The sequence below is a fragment of the Saccopteryx bilineata genome, chromosome X, assembly GCF_036850765.1.
Source record: "Saccopteryx bilineata isolate mSacBil1 chromosome X, mSacBil1_pri_phased_curated, whole genome shotgun sequence".
Classification (NCBI taxonomy): domain Eukaryota; kingdom Metazoa; phylum Chordata; class Mammalia; order Chiroptera; family Emballonuridae; genus Saccopteryx; species Saccopteryx bilineata.
This window is the reverse complement of record NC_089502.1, coordinates 132,625,635-132,637,853: the sequence shown is the minus strand read 5'-3', so window position 1 is coordinate 132,637,853 and position 12,219 is coordinate 132,625,635. Positions and strand designations below refer to the sequence as shown.

General features: G+C 46.1%; 1 pseudogene; it reads right to left on the bottom strand.

The window, feature by feature from the left end:
• Nucleotides 1-7,583: 7,583 nt before the first annotated feature.
• LOC136318008 (small nucleolar RNA SNORA8) lies at nt 7,584-7,708 on the bottom strand (annotated as a pseudogene).
• Nucleotides 7,709-12,219: the final 4,511 nt, after the last annotated feature.

Genomic DNA, 12,219 nt, shown 5'->3' with positions numbered 1-12,219 from the left:
AATGCTAAGAGGTCTGTTGTAAACAGATCAAAGGAGAAAAAGAATATAGCAAAAGAGGAATGCTGTTTTAAAGAATAAAATGGCAATAAACAATTACATATCAATAATAACCTTAAATGTAAATGGATTAAATGATCTGATCAAAAGACATAAGGTAGCTGCATGGATAAGAAAACATGACCCAGCCCTGGCTGGTTGGCTCAGTGGTAGAGCGTCGGCCTGGTGTGCGGGGGACCTGGGTTTGATTCCCGGCCAGGGCACATAGGAGAAGCGCCCATTTGCTTTTCCACCCCCGCCCCCCCTCCTTCCTCTCTGTCTCTCTCTTCCCCTCCCGCAGCCAAGGCTCCATTGGAGCAAAGATGGCCCGGGCGCTGGGGATGGCTCCTTGGCCTCTGCCCCAGGTGCTAGAGTGGCTCTGGTCGCAACATAGCGACGCCCAAGATGGGCAGATCATCGCCCCCTGGTGGGCAGAGTGTCGCCCCTGGTGGGCGTGCCGGGTGCATGCGGGAGTCTGTCTGACTGTCTCTCCCCGTTTCCCGCTTCAGAAAAATACAAAAAAAAAAAGAGACAACATGACCCATACATATGCTGTCTAAAAGAGACACACCTTAAAACAAACAATACACATAGACTGAAGATAAAAGGATGGAAAAAAATATTTTACACAAATGGAAATGAAAAAACAGCTGGGGTAGCAATACTTATATCAGACAAAATGGACTTTAAAACAAAGACTATAGTAAGAGATAAAGAAGGTCACTACATAATGATAAAGGGAGCAATCCAACAGGAAGATATAACTGTTATAAATATCTACTCACCTAATATAGGAGCACCTAAATATATAAAGCAGACTTTGGTGGATTTAAAGGGCAAGACCAACAGCAGTACTATAATAGTAGGGGATTTCAATACCCCACTAACATCACTAGATAGATTCTCAAGAAAGAAAATTAACAAAGAAACAGCACTTAAAGGACATACTAGATCAACTTGATTTAATAGATATTTTCAGAACCTTTCACCCTAAAGCAGCAGAATATACATTCTTTTCAAGTGCTCGTGGTACATTCTCTAGGATAGACCACATGTTAGGGCACAAAAGCAGTCTCAACAAATTTTTTTTTTGTATTTTTCTGAAGCTGGAAACGGGGAGAGACAGTCAGACAGACTCCTGCATGCACCCGACCGGGATCCACCCGGCACGCCCACCAGGAGCGATGCTCTGCCCACCACGGGGCGATGCTCTGCCCCTCTGGGGCGTCGCTCTGCCGCGACCAGAGCCACTCTAGCGCCTGGGGCAGAGGCCAAGGAGCCATCCCCAGCGCCCGGGCCATCTTTGCTCCAATGGAGCCTTGGCTGCGGGAGGGGAAGAGAGAGACAGAGAGGAAGGAGGGGGGGTGGAGAAGCAAATGGGCACTTCTCCTATGTGCCCTGGCCGGGAATCGAACCCGGGTCCGCCGCACACCAGGCCGACGCTCTACCGCTGAGCCAACCAGCCAGGGCCAGTCTCAACAAATTTAAGAAGATTGAAATCATATTGAGCACTTTCTCTGATCACAATGGCATGAAACTAGAAATCAATAACAACAGAAAAACTGAAAAATACTCAAACACTTGGAACCTAAATAGCATGTTACTAAATAATGAATGGGTTAACAATAAGATCAAAGAAGAAATTTAAAAATTCCTAGAAATGGCCTGGCCAGGCAGTGGCACAGTGGATAGAGCGTTGGACTGGGATGCAGAGGACCCAGGTTCGAGACCCCGAGGTCACCAGCTTGAGCACAAGCTCATCTGGTTTGAGCAAAAGCCCAACAGCTTGAACCCAACATCGCTGGCTCCAGCAAGGGGTTACTCAGTCTGCTAAAGGCCCGCAGTCAAGGCACATATGAGAAAGCAATCAATGAATAACTAAGGTGTTGCAACACGCAATGAAAAACTAATGATTGATGCTTCTCATCTCTCTCCATTCCTGTCTGTCTGTCCTGTCTATCCCTCTCTCTGACTCACTCTCTCTCTGTAAAAATAATAAATAAATAAATAAATAATTTTAAAAAATTCCTAGAAATGAACGATAACGAGCATACATCAACTCAAAATTTATGGGATACAGCAAAAGCTGTCCTGAGAGGGAAGTTCATAGCATTACAGGCATACCTCAAGAAGCTAGAAAAAGCTCAAATAAACAACTTGACCCTGCATCTAAAAGAACAAGAAAAAGAACAGCAAGTAAAGCCCAGAGCTAGTAGAAGGAAGGAAATAATAAAGATCAGAGCAGAAATAAATGACATAGAGGCTAAAGAAACAATACAGAGAATCAATGAAACCAGGAGCTGGTTCTTTGAAAAGGTAAACAAGATCGATGAACCTTTAACCAGACTCACCAAGAAAAAAAGAGGACTCAAATAAATAAAATTAGAAATGAGAGTGGAGAAATAACAACTAACACAACAGAAATACAAAATATTGTAAGAAAATACTATGAAGAACTGTACGCCAAAGAACTAGACAACCTAGATGAAATGGACAAATTCCTTGAAACATATAATCTTCCAAAAATTAATCTGCAAGAATCAGAAAACATAAACAGACCAATTACAACAAATGAGATCAAAACAGTTATCAAAAAACTCCCAAGCCCTGGCCGGTTGGCTCAGTGGTAGAGCGTCAGCCTGGCGTGCAGGAGTTCCAGGTTCGATTCCCAGCCAGGGCACACAGGAGAAGCGCCCATCTGCTTCTCCACCCCTCCCCCTCTCCTCCTCTCTGTCTCTCTCTTCCACTCCCGTAGCCAAGGCTCCATTGGAGTGAAGTTGGCCCAGGCGCTGAGGATGGCTGTGTGGCCTCTGCCTCAGGTGCTAGAATGGCTCTGATTGCAACAGAGCAACGCCCCAGATGGGCAGAGCATTGCCCTCTGGTGGGCATGCCAGGTGGATTCTGATTGGGCACATGTGGGAGTCTGACTGCCTCCCCGTTTCCAGCTTCAGAAAAATACAAAAAAAAACCCCCAAAACCCAAAAACCTCCCAAAAAAGAAAAGTCCGGGGCCTGATGGCTTCACAAGTGAATTCTACCAAAAATTTAAAGAAGAACTAACTCCTATCCTTCTCAAACTATTTCAAAAAATTCAAGAGGAAGGATGACTTCCAAGCTCCTTTTATGAGGCGAGTATAATTCTGATTCCAAAATCAGGCAAAGACAACACAAAGAAAGAAAATTATTAGCCAATATCCCTGATGAATTTAGATGCTAAAATCCTCAACAAAATATTAGCAAACCGGATCCAGCAATATATGAAAAAAATCATACACCATGATCAAGTGGGATTTATTTTTGGGAGGCAAGGCTGGTACAATATTCGCAAATCAATCAATGTGATTCATCACATAAACAAAAGGAAGGAGAAAAACCACATGATAATTTCAATAGATGCAGAAAAAGCATGTGATAAAATCCAGCATCCATTCATGATCAAAACTTTCAGCAAAGTGGGAATACAGGGAACATACCTCAACATGATAAAGGCCATCTATGACAAACCCACAGCCAACATCATACTCAATGTGCAAAAATTAAAAGCAATCCCCTTAAGATCAGGAACAAGGCAGGGGTGCCCCCTTTCACCACTCTTATTCAACATAATGCTGGAAGTCCTAGCCACAGCAATCAGACAAGGAAAAGAAATAAAAGGCATCCAAATTGGAAAAGAAGAAATAAAACTATCATTACTTGCAGATGATATGATATTGTATATAGAAAACCCTAAAATCTCAATGAAAAAACTACTAGACCTGATAAATGAATTCAGCAAAGGTGGCAGGATATAAAATTAATACTCAGAACCTGACCAGGCGGTGGCGCAGTGGATAGAGCGTCAGACTGGGATGCGGAAGGACCCAGGTTCGAGACCCCGGGGTTGCCAGCTTGAGCGCGGGCTCATCTGGCTTGAGCAAAAAGCTCACTAGCATGGACCCAAGGTCACTGGCTCGAGCGGGGGTTACTCAGTCTGCTGAAGGCCCGCGGTCATGGCACATATGAGAAAGCAATCAATGAACAACTATGGTGTCGCAACAAAAAACTGATGATTGATGCTTCTCATCTCTTTCTGTTCCTGTTTGTCTGTCCCTATCTATCCTTCTATCTGACTCTCTCTCTGTCCCTATAAAAATAATTTAAAAAAGAATTAATACTCAGAAATCAGAGGCATTTTTATACACTAACAATGAACTGTCAGAAAAAGAAATTAAGGAAGCAATCCCCTTTACCATTGCAACCAAAAAAATAAAGTACCTAGGAGTAAATTTAACCAGGCAGATTAAAGACTTGTACTCGGAAAATTATAAAACATTGATAAAAGAAATCAGGGAAGATACAAACAAGTGGAAGCATATATCGTGCTCATGGTTAGGAAGAATAAACATCATTAAAATGTTTATATTACCCAAAGCAATTTATAAATTCAATGCAATACCGATTAAAATACCAATGACTTACTTCAAAGATATAGAACACATATTCCAAAAATTTATATGGAATCAAAAGAGAACATGAATAGCCTCAGCAATCTTGAAAAGAAAGAAGAAAGTGGGAGGTATCACACTTCCTGATATCAAGTTATACTCTAAGGCCATTGTACTCAAAACAACCTGGTACTGGCATAAGAACAGGTATATAGATCAATGGAACAGAACTGAGAACCCAGAAATAAACCCGCACCTTTATGGACAACTGATATTTGGCAAAGGAGGTAAAAGCATACAATGGAGTAAAGACAGCCTCTACAACAAATGGTGTTGAGAAAATTGGACAGCTACCTGCAAAAAAATGAAACTAGATCACCAACTTACACCATTCAAAAATAAACTCAAAATGGATAAAAGACTTAAATGTAAGCTGTGAAACCATAAGCATCTTAGAAGAAAACATAGGCAGTAAGCTCTCTGACATCTCTCGCAGCAATATATTTGCCGATTTGTTTCCACGGGCAAGTGAAATAAAAGACAGGATAAACAAATGGGACTATATCAAACTAAAAAGCTCTGCACAGCTAAAGACAATAAGAACAGAATAAAAAGACAAACTACACAACGGGAGAATATATTTGATAATATGTCTGATAAGGGGTTAATAACCAAAATTTATAAAGAACTTGTAAAACTCAATACCAGGAAGACAAACAATCCAATCCGAAAATGGGAAAAAGAAATGAATAGACACTTCTCCAAAGAGGACATACAGATGGCCAATAGGCATATGAAAAAATGCTCAACATCACTAATCATTAGAGAAATGCAAATTAAAACCACAATGAGATATCACCTCACACCAGTCAGAATGGCGCTCATCAACAAAACAACACAGAATAAGTGCTGGTGAGGATGTGGAGAAAAGGGAACCCTCCTGCACTGTTGGTGGGAATGCAGACTGGTGCAGTCACTGTGGAAAACAGTATGGAGATTCCTCAAAAATTAAAAATCGAACTGCCTTTTGACCCAGCTATCCCACTTTTAGGAATATACCCCAAGAACACATAGAACTGTTCCAGAAGGAGAAATACACCCCCATGTTTATGGCAGCATTATTCACAATAGCGAAGATCTGGAAACAGCCCAAGTGTCCGTCAGAGGACGAGTGGATTAAAAAGCTTTGGTACATATATACTATGGAATACTACTCAGCCATAAGAAATGATGACATTGGATTATTTACAACAACATGGATGGACCTTGATAACATTATACTGAGCGAAATAAGTAAATCAGAAAAAACTAAGAACTATATGATTCCATACATAGGTGGGACATAAAAATGAGACTCAGAGACATGGACAAGAGTGTGGGGGTTACGGGGTGCGGGGGGGAGAGGGAGGGGGTTGGGGGAGGGGAAGGGCACAAAGAAAACCAGTTAGAAGGTGATGGAAGACAATTGGACTTTGGGTGATGGGAATGCAGCATAATCAAATGTCAAAATAACCTAGAGATGTTTTCTCTGAACATATGTAACCTGAGTTATCAATGTCACCCCAGTAAAATTAATTTTAAAAAAGAAAATAAATAAAATGTTAGTGAAAGGCTGTATTGAAAAAAAAAAAGAAAAGAAGTCATGAATCTGGCTAGTTAGCTTAGTGGGTTAAGAGCATCATCCTGAAACGGCAAGGTTGTGGGTTGGATAGCCAGTCAGGGCACATGGGACACAACCAATGAATGCATAACTGAGTGAAACAACAACTGAATGCTTCCCTTCCCCCTCCCCTGTCTCCCTTTTCTCTCTGTTTCTAAAAAAAAAATTAAGCCCTAGCCAGACAGATCAGTTGGTTGGGGTGTCATTCTTGAGCTCAGAGGTTGTGGGTTCAATTCCCCTGTTAGGGTACAAGCAGGAGCAGCTCAATGTTCTTGTCTTTCTCTCCCTGCCTTTCTCAAAACAAACAAAAAAGTCATAGTTGTAGTTACATAGAAAATTCACCAGGTGGCGATCTAACATAAGAAATAGATGTTTTATCTGGCTTTATTTTGTAGGGTGGAATCTGGAAATTTGTGTTTCTAATACTTTCTCAGTTTATGTTGATGCTACTTGTCTGGAACTGTACTTTGAGGACCACTGAAGTACCCACTCCTTAGATTTTCGTTTTACACATACCTGGGATTTTTCCCCCTGCGTGATTCTACATGTTTCCTTTTTAAACAGCGGTAGATGGGAAATCTCTGTCTCCTGAATCTTTCCAAAGAACTCAGACTCAGAATAGGAGTTGCTTTTGATACCAATTTTTGCACACTTATTCAAGCCATTTACCGGGGGGGGGGGGGGCATGTTTCCAGGCCCTTCGCACTGCACCAGGGATGTCTTATTATAGTATGAAATGTAGTGGCTTAACAAACCTTTATTATCTCCCAGTTTCTGTGGGTCAGGGATCCAGAAGTAGCCAAGCTGGGTGTTATGGACACAGGACCTGAGGAGATCGCAGTGCAGATGTGGGCCAGGTCGTGGTCATTTGACATCTGCCTGAGGCTGAAGGAGCCATTTCTAGCCCCTGTCGTGGGCTGCGGGCACCATGCGGGCCGCTCGTTAGGGCTACCAGGACACCGCAGTGGCCTCGTCCCAGACCCAAGGATCTGAGAGACAGAAAGCCAAAGCACCTTTACAACCCCTCTCAGAAGTCACACCGTCGCGTCTGCCGTGTGCTGTTGGTCACACAGGCAGACGGTGGGACAGTGTTCACGAGGGACAGGGCGGGTGTGAGCGAGGGAGGCAGCGGGACTGCGGCACAATGTCGTGGTGCTGCTGGGACTCAGGTGAGGGGTGTGTCTGTTAAGTCCGAGGTGTGCTGCCGATGAGGCAAGTACCATCTTCTCAAGGAAGGAAAATCCGTTTCCCCTCCTGTGCTTTCTTCATTTCCTCTCCCTTCACCCTCTTCCCACGTTCTTCTCTACAGGAAAAGCGCCCCTTTCTCCCCTTCCAGCCAGTCCTCCCAACCCAGCCCCCTCCTTTCCCTCTAAATGATCTTCCTTTCTTCCCGGCATTTCCTTTTTCTGTCTCTGTTTCTCTGATTTATTCAATTTTGAAAAAGCCCAGGAGGATTTTGAAAAATACGGTATCAGTAAAAATCCCAGGTTTCACTGCACGGAGCCAAGAAAACCAAGGATGCCGATGCTGAGTTTCTATCACACTGGCCTTTGTTTTTCTCTCACACCCAGAGGGACTAAGCCCAGGAAGACTTTTATTTTCCGAACGATTGCCAGGAACGGGCTCAAGAGGAATGACAAAGACGAACGTGGTCTGGTCTCTGAAACCCGAGTTGGTTTCTCTGAAAGGATACGACTTGGGCTGCTGGAAGACACTATTCTTTTACAGCAGGGGAGGAAATGGTTGCCCTGATACCAGTACCGATACCGGTACCGTAGTATTTTAGTACAGGCCCCAGCTCCTCTGGGGGAAGTGTGGTCTTGTGAGCAGCCCTGCTCCGCTGGGGACAATCATAGCGAGCTCCGCACGCCACCCCCATTTGCGGGGACACTTTTCATGCGTCCATCCTGCTCTGTGCTCTGTTGCCTTAGAAAACCACAAAATTCTTTAAAATCCTACAAAGACTGATGTGATGATGCACTCAGGCAGCTAAATGTGCGCTTGTCCCTAGAACACATCCATCTGCAGCCGTTGAAAGTGAGGAGTTTAATTATCATAAAAAAGAAAAAAGAAAAAAAATTCTTTAAAATCCTGGCACTTCGGGAACTGAGCAAACTCTCGTCGTCTCATGGTGTGACACTGATAAATACTGACCAGGGATGGAAGGCGGACTTGGAACTGGTCCTCAAACAAGCGGAAGCAGCTCCTCTACGGAGCTCCTGGGAAACGCAAGGCGGCCCCGCCCAGAACCCGGTCCGGACCAGCGGCGGTGCGGGCAGGGTAGGGCGGGGCGGTGTGGGGGGACCGCCCAGCCCGCACGTGGGGCGGTTGGGGGCCCCATTCAGCCCGCACGTGGGGCGGTGTGTGTGTGGGGGGAACCGTCCAGCCCGCACGTGGGGCGGTGGGGGGCCCCATTCAGCCAGCACGTGGGGCGGTGTGTGTGGGGGGGAACCGTCCAGCCCGCACGTGGGGCGGTGGGGGCGGGGCAAGCGGTGGGGGGACCGTCCAGCCAGCACGTGGGGCGGTGTTGGGGGGAAACCGTCCAGCCCGCACGTGGGGCGGTGGAGGGGACCGTCCAGCCCACACGTGGGGCGGTGGGGGGGGGCCGTCCAGCCCGCACGTGGGGCGGTGGGGGGAGAAACCGTCCAGCCCGCACGTGGGGCGGTGGGGGGAGAAACCGTCCAGCCCGCACGGGGGCGGTGCGGGGAGTAACCGTCCAGCCCGCACGGGGGGCGGTGGGGGGAGTAACCGTCCAGCCCGCACGTGGGGCGGTGGGGGGAGAAACCGTCCAGCCCGCACGGGGGCGGTGCGGGGAGTAACCGTCCAGCCCGCACGGGGGGCGGTGGGGGCGGGGCAGGCGGTGGGGGGGACCGCCCAGCCGAAACGTGGGGCGGATGCCCTGCGTTGGAGACGCACTGTTTTCCGCTAAGCAGGGGTAGGAAGTAGAGGCCGAGACTTTGCTAGGAGTGGAAGCACACACTGGGATACACCAGACGTAAGACCGAAAAAATCCTGAGATGTGACATGACCCCATCTTTGCTCAGTTTTCTCAGGGTGAACGGATATGCAGGGCTGGTGTTCTTTCCCGCCATCCCCCAGCTTGGCCGCAGATCCACGCCTCTCCTTCCCCAGAAATGACCAGCAGTGAGTTTAGGGAATGGGAGCTGTGTAGCTGGTGTGGGGGTAGGCCTGGGGGTGATCCAAGTGATGACAAATAGGAGAGGTGGCCCAGGACAAGTCAGTGAGTTTTGTGCTTTGAGTCTTGTAAACAAGGATTGTTTGTTACCAATTTCTGAGCCAACAAGCTTTTAAGCCCAAGAAACTCCAGCTCAGTCCACTTTTTGTAGAAAACATTTTTTTTTAACAGGAACAGAGAGAGTCAGAGAGAGGTATAGATAGGGACAGACAGACAGGAAGGGAGAGAGATGAGAAGCATCAATCATCAGTTTTTCGTTGCACACCTTAGTTGTTCATTGATTGCTTTCTCATATGTGCCTTGACCATGGGCCTTCAGCAGACTGAGTAACCCCTTGCTCGAGCCAGTGATCTTGGGTCCAAACTGGTGAGCTTTTTTTTTTTTTTTGCTCAAGCCAGATGAGCCCGCACTCAAGCTGGCAACCTCGGGGTCTCGCACCTGGGTCCTCCGCATCCCAGTCCAACACTCTATCCACTGCACCACTGCTTGGTCAGGCTAGAAAACATTTTTAAACACCGTTTTTACAGTCCTAAATGCAATTTGATAATATTACCTATGTACACACATAAATTTTACATGTAAAAAATACTGTAATATAAAGAAGAAATGAAAGAAAGGTAATGTTAGAAACTAAATGCATTCTCGGGTGGGACTACACTACAGCCATAATGAATTGCCCAGATGTTCGCACCCAAATTGTTGATTCTGCAACAGCTGTTGGTAGACCGACCTGCGGTGTTCTATCAGTGACTTGGACACCACTAGCAGCATTGCCACTAACGACAGGATACTTCTGCAATGGTAACCAAGTCTTGGAAAAGCTTAAAACAAAACAAACTATTAATACAGTCTTTCCCCAGTTTACTTAGGAAATACTTTTGTATTTCTGGAAAGTTCATTCAAAAGTTTTTTTTTGTTTTTTTTTAATTTTCTTTGTAAAATGAGAGTTAGGATCTAGGTCCAGATATTATATACAGGTTTTATTAATTTTTTTTATTTTTTTTTCTGAAGCTGGAAACAGGGAGAGACAGACAGACTCCCGCATGCGCCCGACTGGGATCCACCCGGCACGCCCACCAGGGGCGAAGCTCTGCCCACCAGGGGGCGATGCTCTGCCCCTCTGGGGCGTCGCTCTGCCGCGACCAGAGCTACTCTAGCGCCTGGGGCAAGGCCAAGGAGCCATCCCCAGCGCCCGGGCCATCTTTGCTCCAATGGAGCCTCGGCTGTGGGAGGGAAAGAGAGAGACAGAGAGGAAGGAGGGGGTGGGGGTGGAGAAGCAAATGGGCGCTTCTCCTATGTGCCCTGGCCGGGAATTGAACCCGGGTCCCCCGCACGCCAGGCCGACACTATACCGCTGAGCCAACCATCCAGGGCCTATATACAGGTTTTAGATGTGGGGTTTTCACATACATGAAGGTCCGGGGGAACATCTGAAAGTCATGTGAGAAGTATGCCTGACCTGTGGTGGCGCAGTGGATAAAGCTTCGACCTGCAATGCTGAGGTCGCTGGTTCAAAACCCTGGGCTTGCCTAGTCAAGACACATATGGGAGTTGATGCTTTCTGCTCCTCCCTTCTCTCTCTCTCTCTCTCTCTCTCTCTCTCTCTCTCTTTCTCTCTCTCCTCTCTAAAATGAATAAAGTTAAAAAAAAAAAGTCATGTGAGAAGTAGAAAAGGTTTTCATTGCCCAGGATATCGGACTTCTAAGTTCGAAAATACCCCCCTGTTGGGCAAATAAATTTGTAAAATGTGATTTTTATGTTTGCTCACTTTATTAAAAATGGCACTGCCCATGTGAATGGCGTTGCCCAGGTGAAACTGCTGATTACCTTCCTGCTTGGGAAGGACCATTGTTATGCTAATATTGCTGGAGGAGGGGTTTGTGCGCCCAAAAGTTTGAAAAGAGCAGAAGGAAGAAGAAGGATAAGCCAGTTTTTCAGAGTAAAAAGCCATGACGGCAGATGAGGAACCAGAGGTGACTAAGACTGGTGGGGGCCTCTGATTCTAGGAAAACCAGGAGAAAGTCAGTGGCCTTGGGAGCCCTGAATGGAAAGGGAAGTGTTTTCCCTGTGTGTTGACTCACCGGCTGGGTGCACGGCTAGAATAAAGGAATGTCCCACCATCCTCTGTATCTGCTGTTTCTCTACGGTCTGTCCGAATGTAATGGGAACCTGCAAGTACATGGCAGTGACGACAGTCGGGGCTGCTGGTCATACACCCCCATTACTGTGACAACAAACCCCACCTGCAGAAATGCCATTGTGAGCCCTAGGGGCCAGTGCCGCTCCCATTGACAGCCTCTGGGTCGGAGGAGAGACCGAGACAGAAGCAAAGAAGAAAAAATGTGCTTCAGCTCAGAGTGGGCGGAGGGCCCCCAGCTGCAGAGACAGCCACCCCTGGGGCGCATTCAGCTGTGCTGCCTGGCGGCCCTGTCTGGGACGTTTTATCCTACAGCAGCATCCACTTTTTGTCCAAGTCCCACTTTTTAACTCTTTTACTGCCAGCCTTAGAATCAACATTTTAGAAATCCAGTTTTCATAGGTTCAATGTTCTCTTCGGGCTCCAGGTAGATTTCTGGAAATGGAATAAACACTTCCTGGAAAGCCAGAGGAGCAATATGAATCAGGTCCCTAAAATGTTTGCATACTGTGTGCCCACAATTTCACCTTGAGAAATGTATCTGAAATAATAATAGTAATAATTTGAATGAGGCCATAGCTGCAAATATGCTCATCAAACATAGCTGGATTGTCAAAATGGAAAAGCATCTAATTGTGCAACAATAAAGGATTCGTTGAATGAATCGTAGCTATAATGGATTCTTAGGAGTTAAAAACCAGGTTGTTAGAACTATTTGATCTATTTGGTTTGTGGGAAAGGTTTACAAGATGTTAGGTACATTCTGA